Below are 15,611 nucleotides of genomic sequence, written 5' to 3' on the forward strand. Positions count from 1 at the left end.
TTACATTCTTACAGGACAAGATTTTAAAATATTAACCAAAAATGCTAAAAAACTCGGTGCTGAATCACTTGATTATTCAACACGTAAAAATAACAAATACATGGCTACACTTCCAGGTGGAAAGAAAGTTCACTTTGGGTCTCCTAAATATCCAGACTTTACTATTCACAAGGATAAAGAGAGAAGAGATAAATATTTGTCTCGTGCTATGAAGATTAAAAATAAAAAGGGAGAATTAACCTATACTAATCCAGAATCTTCAAACTTCTGGTCAACAAGGCTTCTTTGGGGTGGAGGTAGCCAAAAAAAATGAAAATAGGCTTAAGAATTTTAATAAAAACAAAAAATGACTAAACAAATAGTTTTAATTGGTGCTAAGAAATATTATATTCATCCTTTGTTTACTAATTATGCCTCTTCAAAGGAAGGGGAAGTTATAAATATTAAAACTGGAAGAAAAATGAAAATGTGTAAAAATCATGCAGGGTATTACAGGTTTGATTTAAGACATAAAAAAAGAAGAAAAACAATATTTCAACATAGGTTTGTTTTTGAAGCAATTAAGGGATTCATTCCTGAAGGATTTGAAATTGATCACCGAAATGAAGTAAAAACTGATAATAGAATCAACAATTTACAATTATTAACACATCAGCAAAATATTGAGAAAAGTAAAAATAAACCAATTGTTTCGATTAATGTTGAGACAAGTAAGAAAAAAATATTTATAAGTAGTAAAGCAGCATCGATTGAGTTACAAATATTTCGTTCAACTATTTCTAATATTTGTAATAAAAAAAATTACTGTAAAACAGCTGCTTCCAAAAAAGATGGGAATAAATACAGATTTGAATTTTTATAATAAAAAATGATTTATGGCTTAAGGATTATCTAAATATTAATAAAATGCAGTTGTCAAGTTACGAAAATATTACTCAAGACAATATCATCTTTAATAATAGCAAAGAGTACAAAGTAAAAGATAGCAAAATCAAATACAAACGTATTCCAATTGAGATTAAGTATCCAAATAAGAAAAAAGGTCCTCTTGTAATAGAAACTCCAGTTCTTTTTTCTTTTGGAGTAAATGAGAAGAAAAACCAAGATACAAAAAAGTTAGTAGGTTACTCAATACCAGTATGTCTTTGGTCTCGCGATAGTGAACCTAATACTAAAGAAAAAGAATTTTTTGATGTTATTAATAATATAACAACTGCATCACAACAATATTTATGCTTCATGTTCCTTTACATATTACGAAAGTTATTGATGTTGGCGGAGTCTCGCTTTGGGTGAGCTCTGTTTGCTGGGACACAAATAATCACAAACCCATTATGGGATATTTTGGCCACGGGAGTGGCCGTTTATTAAATTAAAGCATATAAAGCTGGGAAAACCAGATACATAAGAACATTATACCAGCAAAGGTGAGGGCACACCCGCCACTCCCTAGGGTAAAATAAAGCTAACGGGAGGGAAGGGAGGGAAAAATGTTTCTGACTGTCTTGTAATGCGAGGAAGGAGGCCTTGTACCTCGCTTCTGTGACCTACATGACCCGTGACATAAATGACACTTTCGTGACAAATCACCCGGATGACAGGAAACCCTCCTTTGCTGGTAGCTGGAGAAATACAATAATGATCAGTCACATTAAGCATAAAACCATTTATTTCTTTTAGAAATAAATCTCATTTATGCTTCATGTTCCTTTACATATTACGAAAGTTATTGATGTTGGCGGAGTCTCGCTTTGGGTGAGCTCTGTTTGCTGGGACACAAATAATCACAAACCCATTATGGGATATTTTGGCCACGGGAGTGGCCGTTTATTAAATTAAAGCATATAAAGCTGGGAAAACCAGATACATAAGAACATTATACCAGCAAAGGTGAGGGCACACCCGCCACAGCCCAGAGCAAGGAACGAGTGAAAGGGCCGCCCCACCCGAGGCCAAAGCAAGACGACCGCCAACAGAAACTACTGGTACCTACAAATCAAAATGTACAATGGAAAAAGGTGTGCGCCGCCTGATACGAAAACCCGAAAAACCACATGGGAAAAATTGGGAACGTATCCCCCAACCAATGCAGTCACACAAAACCTCTGGGGGTTAAAGGTAAGAAAGATACCACATTAAAAATAAAAAAGGTCAATGTGCGAGAGCTGAGATGAATATACATGTATTATAATCATCCAACCGTGTACACCTTACAACAATAGCGTCAACTAGCGCCATAACGGCTCATGTGTGTCCATAGCAATAGGACATTGTATACATTCTTTGTCACTGTCACTCACAGCTTAGTTCCACCAGTTTAGTTCAGTGGAGGTTATGCACGTAAACATATAGAAATAGAATGGTAAGGCTGTTTACCAAGCCCTGCTTACTGAAATGGATCAGTGTAACCAACAGAAATGTACAAGTTTGAATGGCCCTTGCTCACACTGTCATTGAATCTGATACAGATTAAAAAGTGTGAATCACTTAAGTTAACTAACAGTTTAAAAGTGAAAATGAATGAGATAACTGTATGGCCCTTGTTCACACAGCCATCATAAATTGCACTTATTCACTAAGCACTGGACACTAGATGGGAATAAAATGGCCTATATAAGCAAATGAGTTTTAAGTAACGTTTTCCTAAGTCTTGGATACAGAAGTGGATTGATGTAACCAACAGAAATGGGCTACTGTAGCTAGAATAAAGGAAATGGCTGCATAGCCTGTCAGCTCACACAGTCAACTTATAATATCGGCCTCACTAATGCCACATCGATACGAAGCTCAAACGTGTTTAAAAGCTGTAAAGTTAAACCAGGTGGAAATGATTAGAAGTGAAAATTAATCAGTAAGATGGCTGTATGGCCCCTGCTAACACAGTCACCAGGAATTTAAATGATAACAATTTAGGCTGAATGGTCATAGCTCAGTGACATAATGAAATGATTTAATTTAAAAAACTGTGATCTGGCTGTATAGCCCCTGCTCCCTTATCAAAAAGCTGAAATAGCTTGTTAATGTAACTGATTAAAATGAAATCGGTAAGATGGCTGTATGGCCCCTGCTCACAGAGTAAACATGAATTTAAATAATAACAATTTACTCTAAATTGTCATAGCTCAGTGACATAATGGACGGATTAAATTTGGAAATCTGTGATATGGCTGTATGGCCCCTGCTCACACAGTCATGCAAAATTATACTTATCAAAAGTCTGAAATAGCTAACTGATGTAGCTGATTACAATAAATCTGTGCGATGGCTGTATGGCCCCTGCTCACACAGTCACCCTGAATGATACTAATAAAAAGTCTGACGTAACTCACTGATGTAACTGATTCAAATGAAAATCTGTGAGATGGCTGTATGGCCCCTGCTCACACAGTCACCCTGAATGATACTAATAAAAAGTCTGACGTAACTCACTGATGTAACTGATTCAAATGAAAATCTGTGAGATGGCTGTATGGCCCCTGCTCACACAGTCACCCTGAATGATACTAATAAAAAAGTCTGACGTAACTCACTGATGTAACTGATTCAAATGAAAATCTGTGAGATGGCTGTATGGCCCCTGCTCACACAGTCACCCTGAATGATACTAATAAAAAGTCTGACGTAACTCACTGATGTAACTGATTCAAATGAAAATCTGTGAGATGGCTGTATGGCCCCTGCTCACACAGTCACCTTGAAACTATACTGTAAGCAGAAATCACCTAGGAAACTAACAGGTGAATTTAAAAGTGAAAAAATCAATATACTGTAAGATGGCCGAATGACCCTGACTCATGTGGTGAGAATTCTACATATTACAATGTCACTGCCCATATGTCCTGCACATAAGTATCAAATGACATACATGTCCTATACACTTGAGCTACATGTATACCCAATCACAATGCCCAGCAAGCCAAAGTTGCCTGAGGAAAGTTCTGCCCAAGTAGATGTACACGTAGGTGCCACGTGCCAAGGGACGCAGCAGCTGCTCTTGAGTAGCCCGACACTAGAGATGCAACTCCTGGAAAAATGATCAGCAGAATGTGTACAACTCTTTGGAACATTTCTTGCATACTATGTTGAACTGAATTGAGGAACCAAAGAGAATGCAGAGCTATTGACTTTCTTAAGAGAGATGCCAAGGGAAAGCTGAAGATGGTTGGATAAAGCTGGTTGGTACTCTGCTCAAGACTGGCTTCATTCAAAAGGCGTTCATGAAAGGGAGCTGCATGTGTATACCTTAGCACCTGCAGTAAAATGAAAAAACTATAAAAACAACTTCTTTAAAAAAGCCAGAATGTGCTACCATTAAAGAACAATGTGTAACCAATTAATAAATCAATCAGGATCTCCCAAACAAAACAAATAAACCGTAAATTCCTCAGAAACAACAAAGCTAAAAGCACTGATGTGACGTGGAGAGTAAAGCATAAAGCAACGTATAACAGTGTCTCATCACAATAAATGCAGGACTGTAATGTCCACACATATCAAAACAGGGGAGCCAACAAAACCGGAGATTAAAGTTAATGTAGCTGCATGTAAACCAAAATAACGGATTGCATGAATAAAGACTAAAAAATAGACAAAAAAGGCAAAAAATGTGAATAGAAATTCAAACCAAATAATATTGGCATCTGGTTACCCTAGACAAAAATACAACAACAGAACCACACACATATCACTGCAAACAAATCAAATAAGCAGTACAAACAAAGGAACAGGGGCCTAGAACAATGAGGACCAAAGCCTCAAACTGAGGAACCTAGCCTCAACATAAAATAATGAGGACGAAACCTCAATATAAAATATGAGGACAAAGCCTCAAAATAAAATATGAGGACAAAGCCTCAATATAATACGAGGACGAAGCCTCAAAATAAAATATGAGGACAAAGCCTCAATATAATACGAGGCCAAAGCCTCAAAATAGAATATGAGGACAAAGCCTCAATGTAATAAATAAAAATAATGGACGAATCCACTATATAACACAATAAAAATGTGGCAGGGAAAGTCTGTCAGACATTAAGTCGACGCAAAAAACTCCCCTATAAATGCCAAAATAATAAATAATGTAATACGAGGCCAAAGCCTCAAAATAAAATATGAGGACGAAGCCTCAATATAAAAAACAAGGACAAAGCCTTGATACAACATGAGGACAAAACCTCAACAAAATGAGGTCAACGCCTCAAATACAACTGGAGGAACAAAGCCTCACACTGAAAAAACGGCCCAGAAGTAAGCACTGGCAGACAGAATGTCGCCGACAGCGACTAAAGGAAAACAACAGAACACAACGATACACAATGCAACAGGATAAAAACACAATATGCAGACAAAACTGACATATGAACAGCAAACGATAAACCTGATATGCTGATACAGTACACTGTACCTCTGAGGTAACTTTGTTAGAATGGTTGCAAGTGTTAGCCTGTAGGGTTTAATAACGCATCGTTTTGTTTGGCTTTGTTTTGTTGTTGCTGTTGCTGTTGTTGTTTTTTTTTTTGTATTTTTATAATACGGTAATATTAATTATACATATAAGCTGCGTCCAAAGGTCAAAAATGCTCAAATTGCATAAAGGTAAACTCAAAATAATTATAAATAAATAAAGTGTCTTTCCAAATCACAAAACAAGATCATAAACAAAGAGACCCAGCTCCAGGCAACTGAAGATCGGGCGAGTGTTACTGATTTCAAATATAGCGCCAGTTGGCACCAGCGATACAAGTAGCTGAAGAACACGAGGCACAACCGGTCTGAGGGACAACGAAACTGTGCTACGCACACCGAACGGACTAGCATACACGCCAGTGTAACTGAAAACATAAAAAATTAATGGTCGATCGGATGTAAAATTCGATGTTACCAATAAGCAATGGCATTTCATTAGCATAAACGACCGCAACGTGTATGAATTCCCGCAATCAACAAGACGATCATGTGCACGAACATGACTGTGGACATCAATACAGCACCGAGAGTAAGCGGTGAGCCATCGGGCAATCTTCACCACTTTACCATAAACAAATAGAATACACAGACAATAAAGGAAAAAAGAAAACAAAAGTTGATGATTCATCAGCACCAGTTCTTTACGCAAAACTTATTTATTCAGAAAAAACAAAAAAAATTTTATCTTTGTTTAAGGGAAAGGGTGGTCGTGATGTAAATCCTTTTAAATATCTTAATCAATACTGTAATGTTAAATTGGCTCTAATAATTGAAGGAATATTCATAAGTAAAACTGTAACATCTTTACAAATAAAAGTACATGAGTGCTATGTTAAACCACTCAAACCTAGAGAGTCTTTACTAGCAATTGAAGAGGAAGAGAGTGATAGTGAGAGTCTTGAAACATTACTTGAAAAAGTTAGTGATAGTGAGAGTCTTGAAACATTACTTGAAAAAGTTAGTGATGAAGAGTAATAATAGTATTTATTTTTAATACATTTTTTTTGTATTAAAAATCAACCAAATCTTTTAAACTTACCAATGAGTTAAATTTATCAGGATAACCACTCCATTTTACTAATGCCATTTTTTTCTTATTATCTCGTCTGATAATCTTTTCTATTCTATACGTCTGTTGTTTTGCTTTCTGTAATTCTTGTTCATAAAAAGAACCCTTGATCTCTTCTCCCATCAAATCAACAATGTTATACGTAATAGGGTTTGTTGGAAGAATTTTATCAATTACAAATATTTCCTCTGTCCAGTTTGGTGTATAACCTTTATCAAATACCTTTCTCTTATATTTTGAAATTCTAACATGATCACCAATTGCAAACTTTGGTTTACCAGGTTTCAAGTAAATCAAATCACCGTACAAATTAGACCAAACTTTACGCTCATTCTTTTTTTTACTTGCTTCAACAGGAGTCATTTTAATGCTAGAGTGTCTTGAATTATTGTAATCATTAACTAGTTTATCTATCTTATCCCAGTAAACAGTATTGTTATTTACAGTAAACATCTTCCACATTCTGTTTTTCATTGTTTTATTCCATCTCTCAACAACACTTGATTTCTCTTCATTTTCAGTGTGATACAACTTAATTCCCTCTTTTTTAAGAAAATTTTTAAACTTTTTACTTATAAACTCAGAACCTTTATCTGTCCATAACATTTGAGGTTTACGTTTACTTTTGAATATGTCATCAAATGCTTTACTTACAGTTTCAGTTTTCTTATCTTTTAAAGCTATAATCCATCCATACTTACTAAAAACATCAATAACCATTAACAAATATTTATTTCCTTTATTCCACTTACTATACTTTTGCATTTCAACTAAATCAGCAGCCCAGATATCATCAATTCCATTTGAAATTACTGATCTCTTTTGAAATTTTCGTGTGATTGGTTTGTGAAGTTCGTCAGCTAATTGTTGAGACCAATCACTACTCAACGCTGAATCGAGTTTAAACCAAGTCCAAGTTTTTGTTTTGTATTAATCAAGAATCTAGCAGTTGAACCCCACTTTGGCATTTCTCCATATGGTAAGTCGTCTAATGATTGTACCATCTCTTTATCACAATCACCTTTGCTTCTACCCATGTCGTAACAAATATCGTGATAAGCTGCTATTTCATCAACTTTGTTATAAGGTTTAACTTTCCAATCTGTCACTTTTCCAGTTTCAGGATCATAGCTTAATTGTTTTTCTAGAGGATTGTATGGACCCATATACTTATATTTTCCAGGAGTCCATCCTGCTTTTGGTTTTGGAAGTTTTCCAATCAATTTGTGAACATCAAATCCTTTTCCAGATCTACCATCTAATTCTAGTCTATCAGTTTTATACTTTTTATTCGGTCTAACTTTTGTTGACAGTTGATTCATTGCTGTTCCAACAGAATCTTGAATAAATGGTGTAAGTTTATTTATTCCGTAGTTTACAGCTTTCTTTTGAACGTTTTTATTTCTCATTAACTCACTTGCTCCATATTTACCCATTTCAACTGCTTTTTTACCCATCCAAGGTAAACCAAAATGTACAAATCCATCAACTGCTGTACCAACTACAGTATCAAAGACGCCCGCCCCTTCAGACGGGCTTACTAGTTTTTTGACTTTTTTTTAGTTTTTCTTTTTCCACTTCCAGTTTGAGTAGCTGTTCCAGTTTTTACGTATCTAACTTTTTTAATTCCACAAACTGCACAATGACAGAAGAATTGAGTTCTACCTCTTTTATCTTTTTGGTAACCACTTGGTTCTGTGCAAGGAGTTACTCTTTTATCTTTAATGCAATATGTTTCTTTCATTTAATATATGCTTAGATAAAATATGTCTATTAGATCTAATTTTATTAAAAGTGAGCTTGAAAAGATATATAGTAACCTTAATATGAGTTATGAATATGCTGATCATTCTAGATTGGAAAATGATAATAAGTTTATAAAGATATTTGAGTTGCTTATGGAAATAAGTGAGAAATCAATTACTCTTAACAAAGTTGTAAAAGGAAATTATCTGTTTATATAATAAATGGAGGCTAAATTCTTTTCTGAGATTGAGAAAAATATTGATGTTAAAACAATCAAGGATTTTGAAAAAGAAGTGAGAACAAAAATATATAATGAGATGGAGACACTTAGAAAGAAAAATGATAATCTTTCAAGAGTGCTAATGGTTAGTGAATGTGATATGTGGAAAAAAATTAGAAATGATGAATATTCATGGTTGAGTATAAATAGTGATAAAAAGAAGAAACTTTATAGACTTATTGACATTTACTCAAATTTTGTTGACATAGTTGATAGTGTTAGAGATTTAAACACAAAAGTTGAGAAGGTTAAATTACTAAAGAATACACCAGTTGATAGTGATTAAAATGTGTATAAATATAATATTTATTACAAATATTATATTATATTATTTATATTTATCCTCCAAAGTATGCTTTTATAAAATCACTATTGTCATCATCAAAATGAGGGTTATGTATTACATCTAGAATACTATTACCTCTCTGTCTCTCAAATAAGTAGTATAAACACCAATATCCACAAAGTACAGTATTTCGATTTTGTATTTCATCCATTGAGTAAACTATTTGTTTTCCAGAAGTATTAAAATATCTTAATGCTTCATTTGGCATTATTAGTCCAAATGGATCAAAATACTCAACTAAATTATCTATATTTCTATAACAAACCCAATGTGTTCCAGGTCCTGTAATATCATCTAGATTAATTATTCCACATTCTTTTCTAATTTTTTTTGGTAGTCTATCACGACTATATATTCCTCTGAAATGTTTAATACCAAGTCTTTTTATCCATTCCATAAGGTCAAAGTTGGATAAAGGTTTAATTACAAAATGGAGCCGAGAATGGGAATTGAGTTGAATGGGCTGTTTTTTCCTAGTAATATTCCTTTTCCCCTGGATTTGGGCTTTTTTTTTTTAACTCCCATTCCTATTGGGTTGTTCCATGTACCTATAAAAGGTGGTGAGTGATAAGGATAACCTTCACCATAAGTAGATGGAGGAGGTGGAACGTAAATATTAGACGTATTAGATGAATTACTTCTATCTACTTGTAGTCCAGAACCAAACATCTTAAATACTAAACTAATTGCCATTGGAATTCCAATAGATGCAAGTGTTCCAAGAAATCCTCCTTCTATTTGTTTACGAGTTGGTTTAATAATTAATCGTCCACCTGTTTGATGTGCTTTATTAATTTGGTTTATTTGTGATTGTGTAAATTCTCTTACAAAAGGTGGTAGCATTGGGAAAAATTTATGGGGGATTGTTATTCCTTTTCCAAATATTTTATTTAATCCAATTTCTCCAAGTGCAGTGGCAGCACCAGTAGCCAATGCAGGAACAACTTTTGATACTCCTTTTACCGCGTAAGGTAATACTTTTGCTCCAAGAGATGCGAGTGATGTAAATAAGTTTCCACCATGTTTTACAGAACGACTAATCTGTGTTTTACTTATCTTTATATCCGATCCGGTACCATTTGAAATAGATTTTTTTATTTTAGAAATTTGTCTTTTTGTCAGCATTAACTCATCAGAACCTCGAAGATGTTCATGTTTTAACCGAAGAGTTAGTGGTGATTTATTTAATATTGCAGAAGCCAATTTTGACTTTTGTCCATCTGTAAGTTTTACTCCGTATTCAATATAAGTTGACATTTTTATTATAATATTTATATTATTTTGTTTTGGTGGTTTTATGTACCTGCTGTAATATAAATATCGTATGACTTTTTTTTTATCATTCTTTTACGCTTGTATTTAATTTTGTGTAATCATAACAGCTTGTAGAAAATTCTGTGTAATTATAACAGCTTGTGTAAAATTCTGTGTAATCATATGCGGTGTAGTTAAGGGAGGGGTTATGCTCTTAATAATAGTTTTCCATCTTGTTGTGATATTTCTGCATCTCTTTCATGTAGGACTAAAGCGTATAAATTATAATCAGCGTTTGGATTAGCAGATAATTCGTAATGAAATGCTAATTTTGTAACACCATCTTTGATATCCATTTTTTGTTTTGTTAGGTCAAAATAAACAAAAGGAAATAAAGATTTGAAATTACTTATATTAAGTAATGTTCCACCTTGATAATCATTATTTGCATAGACGTATGACATTACATTTCTAAAAACTCTTGACAAATCTGTAGAAGGTTTAAAGTGAATATCTGGGTATTCGTTTCCATTTGCAACTTCTAGATAACATCTTGATATATTAGCATTATTTGGTAGATTAAAAGTGTCGTATAAAAATGGATTTGCTCCTTGTGCATCAATTCTTGCTGTATCAATTCCAAAAACAAATACATGCCTTGGTTTTGAAATAGCATTTGTAATTCTAAAATGTCCTGTCTGTTGCTGTGAATTATTTGATCGCTCTACTACTTCATTCAAATATGTCCATTTGTAAGGTTTAAGATAATTTTCCATGTACAACTTTTGTCCTTCTGAATTAAACGTAAGTTTTGGAATAAAAAGTTGTAGTCTTGTTATAATAACTCTACAATCATCAGCATTTTGAAAAATTAAATTTGCATCTTTTTCAATTTCGATATTTAGCTCAATTTTTGTATTTGGAAGTAGCTTGTCTTCCAATGCTTCAAAGAAAGAATATCTATTAAGAGGAATTTCACAGTTTACTTTGGCTGATGTACCTAATAGTAATTTTCTTTTATGAAAACCTTTATTATAAGTTGCTTGAGCAGGTCTTTCCTCTGCAGCTGTTGATGTATCAAGAAAATAAAATTCGTTTGTAGCAACACTCTCAGCATATGAAGGATTATACTCAAGAAGATTTTTAATATTTACAACATGATTTGCATAGTTACAACTGTAAACTTCTCTACCATTTGCTAGGATACTTAATTTTTCTATAAATGAGTTACTACCATTTACAATTCCGTTATGGTCAGCAACTGCAATATTTCCTCCATCTGCTAGCTTATTTACTTTAAAATCCATTGATAATCGTGCGTTATACCAATCATAAGGAGTAGCTTCTCCTGTATTATCAGCAACAAATCTAAGACCTGTTTTAGTTTGGTGTGCATCATTTGCTAGGTCTGTATTTAGAGCCTGTTCAAGGTCAAAAACAACATCTTCATATCTTTCTAAATAATGTGGATTTCTAAAAGACTTCATTTTATTTTAATAATTATATAATTTTCTCTTATGTGTTGAACCTCCACTAAGAAGGTTATTTAATGTTTGATCTATTTCTTTTTGAGTCATTGTTTCAACATTTTTATTAAAAGTAACTTTTTTTTTTGAAGGGGTTTTTTTGGTGGGTTTTACCTTTTCTTTTGATAACCTTGAACTATCTTATCACCAGCCTTTTTACCAGAATATTCACCAGTTTTTGTTGCAGTCATTTTTAGTAATTTATCACCACTTTTTTCAGCACTTTTTTTAGCAGTTTTTTTCATTGACTTTGCAAATGTTTTTTTTCCAAAAGATTTAAACCTATCCATCATTCCTTCTCCATAAATATGTTGTCTTGTATATTTACCCAATTCAGGGACAAGTTTCATTTTAAACTCTGATTGTCGCATCATTTTATTTTAATAGTTATATAAATATGAAGTATTACATCGAGTGAAGTATCAAAGTCATATACCAATCTATTCCATTAAAATTTACTGGTCTTCCAACTGAGTCTGTAACAAATATTCTCATTTCATCAATTTTAAACGCAGAAACGTCACAGTATAAAGGTCTTTTAGGTTCGAAAGTAAATGGAAAAGATCTTGTTAAATTATCAGTTGGTATTACAGCAATAGTATTTGTATTTATTCCATTTACAATACTATTAGTTATTGCGGTTGTGTTTATATTTAGTACATCAATAGAATTTGTTATATTGGGTAGTTTTGTTCCATACTCTGTTTTTGTAATAAGTTTCTTTTCAAATCCAATCAGGTCTCCAAATTCTGTTCCTCTTAGATCTAATTGATAATCTCCTTCAATTGATACTAACACTCGATAGGTGGAAAGAATAAATGTTATATTAATTGAATAAGTTTTATTTCCACTTGAACCTGATGAGTGAGATTTTTGATCCATATACTGATGAATATAATCATTGATATCTGAGTAGGAATACATTCCATCTGTAAAAGTAATTGTTTGCCAAGTGGATCCATCGTGAGTATATTTAATTTTATTATTTTTATAATCACTTCTAATGTTGTACCAAGAGTAAGTCATGGACAACCGATCAAGAGCAAGTTGATGTTTTTTTTCAGGATCAAGTTTTAAAGATGGATTAAACTTAATAGTAAAATCACCGGGTCTGCTTGTTCCTCTTTTTTCCCTATTTATTGAAGAAATATGAATAGCTCGTTCTTCCATTTATCTAATTGTTATATAAGTTTTTAGTAAATCATTCAGTTGTTTTTTTGTAATTACTTTCATTTGGTTTAAAAGATGTGCTATTTTAGAAAACTCAGGTATCACACCATTATTCCCAGCTAGAATTGATCCACCTAGTAATTCAAGTCTGTCTAGAAGTTGATGTGGGTTGTTAAAGAGAGTAATTCCTCTTCCAGTTTTCATAAGTTGTTCTTTTTTGTAACTATAAAGATCAGATAAATTTTTATAATATGTGGATAATACGTTAAAATCATTTATTTTTTCTAAAGTTAATTTATGCGGATTTTTATTTTTTGGTTGTTTTAAATCGTAACCTTGATAATTTTTTAACGGTAAAGAAGTGTTTAATAAATCAATAGCTAAATTAGATTTTAGTTTATAAACATCATCAATTATTCTAAAAAGATCATCATTTTTTTTTGTTATAAAATCAAGAGGTAGAATATCATACCCATATTTTTCTAATGTATCAATACTATTTTTATTTTGTAAATTATTATTAAAAAAATTTAAATCAAAATCAAAAATATTTTTATCCTTATCAGTTTGTATACTTTTTTCAGCTTTTTCTACACCTTCTGCTCCTTCTACACCTTCTACACCTTTATACTCTTCAATATCCATTTTTATATATTAAATATATAACTATTATATAAAAATGGAAATACCAAACTATGATAGTGTCGATGACCCGGATAAAAAATATAAACAGTTATTTCCTTATATGCCATCAGATACATTTCGAATGTTAATCTGTGGAAACAGTGGAAGTGGTAAAACTAATTTGCTTTATCACATGTTAATTAAACCACTGTTATACTATGATGAGATTTATCTTTATGCACGTAATCTAGAACAGGATAAGTATCAAAAGTTAATTCAAAAAATGAGAGAATTAAGTCATAAAATGGGATATGAAATACTAAATGTAAGTAATGATGAAATAATTCCAGTGACAGAAATGGAATATGAGGATAATCAAAAACTTGTAATATTTGATGATTACGTATGTGATAAAAATCAAGGAGAACTTATTGATTATTTCATCCAAGGTCGTCATAAAAATTGCTCTGTCATCTACCTAAGTCAATCATTTTACAAAACTCCAAAGGATATTAGATTAAATTGTTCTCACTACTGTCTGTACGAATTTCCATCATCGAGAGAAGCAAATCGTATATCATCAGAATTAGGAGTTGATAAAGAAACATATAGAACAGCAACAAAAAAACCATTTACATTTTTATACATTGATAAGCCTAAAAAACGTATTGCTAAAAACTTTACTAGTAGTCTAAACTAATAAATAAAATGGGAATATTTAACGAACAAAAAGATAACTCATTTGCTAAAGGAATTCAAGGAGCACCAGGAGTTGGATTTAATCTTACTTCTGATGGTGATTATGATATGATAAATAAAAAAATAAGAAATGTTGGTACACCAACTGCTAATACTGATGCTGCTACAAAGAAGTATGTTGATGATAATTCTAGCGGGGCACCCAAAACATCAAGATTAACAGTTGATTCAAACATAAATATGAAAGACCGATTTCGTATTTTAAACCTTAAACATCCAAATGATGCAGATGAGCCAGCAACAAAACAATATGCAGACAGTAATTTTCTTAACAGAGATGGTTCACGAACAATGATTGGCAATTTAAGTATGAATAATAATAAAATAACTAATGTTGGTAAACCAACAGCTAATAATGACGCAGCAAACAAAAAGTATGTGGATGATAAACCCACCTCAACAACAAACCTAACAATTGATTCAAACATTGATATGAGAAATACATACCGAATTAAAAATCTAAGCACACCACTGGACGCAAAAGAACCTCCTACAAAAGAATATGTAGACAACACATTTCTTGATAGAGATGGATCTTACCCAATGAAAGGTAATCTTAACATGGATAATCATAGAATTTTAAACCTACCAATTCCAATGGGTCCTAAACAACCAACACCATTAGCCTTTACAGATATAAAGTATCTACATGTTGGTGGAACAAATAAAATGTTAAACTCACTTAACATGAATAATAAACCTATAATTGGTCTAAGACCACCTTTTAATGATACAGATGCTGCAACCAAAAAGTATGTGGATGATAAAGGATTTACAACAGGTTACTTAAAAAAAGATGGAACGGATCGTATGACTGGAAACTTAAATATGAACAATAAAAAAATTATTAGATTAAGTAATCCAACCCAAGACAATGATGCTGTAAATAAAGATTACGCTGACAAACTAATTCATCACACTGCAGTTCAACCAAGTCATTACAACGATCAATTTACTTTTCTTATGTCTAATGCAGCACAATGGACTGATGAAATAGATACTGGAACTAGTTTTGTTATATCAAAAATAGCAGACTTACCTCCTTCAAAAGGTAATTTTCATAACTATAACCACAAAGTAATTTATGTAAAAATAAACAAAAATTCTCAAGGTGGATATAAGTACAAAATGTCAGTTAACTTTTACAGATTAACCGCTAATGTTGATTACACACTATGTTTGGAAATACTAAACACTGACTATCAACTTTGGCATAAATCTCAAATAAGTGTAGACAAAGGAACTTCAACAGGATTATCAATTGAAAATGTAAGTGTAAAAAAACTTAGTCATAGATATACAGATGCAACAAATCAAACACAATATATGTATTACCATAGAATAATAGTTAATTTTAAAAAGTTGTCAACT

General features: G+C 32.4%; 1 long non-coding RNA gene across 1 annotated transcript; it reads right to left on the reverse strand.

Moving 5' to 3' along the window:
* Positions 1-1,332: 1,332 nt before the first annotated feature.
* Positions 1,333-5,194, reverse strand: LOC140924321 (uncharacterized). Its single transcript, XR_012164240.1, has 2 exons — positions 3,866-5,194; positions 1,333-2,804 (listed from the first exon to the last, which is right to left on the reverse strand). It is a non-coding gene; the product is annotated as an uncharacterized lncRNA (long non-coding RNA).
* Between the last annotated feature and the right edge of the window lie 10,417 nt (positions 5,195-15,611).

Source organism: Porites lutea, chromosome 14, assembly GCF_958299795.1.
Source record: "Porites lutea chromosome 14, jaPorLute2.1, whole genome shotgun sequence".
Taxonomy (NCBI): Eukaryota; Metazoa; Cnidaria; class Anthozoa; order Scleractinia; family Poritidae; genus Porites; species Porites lutea.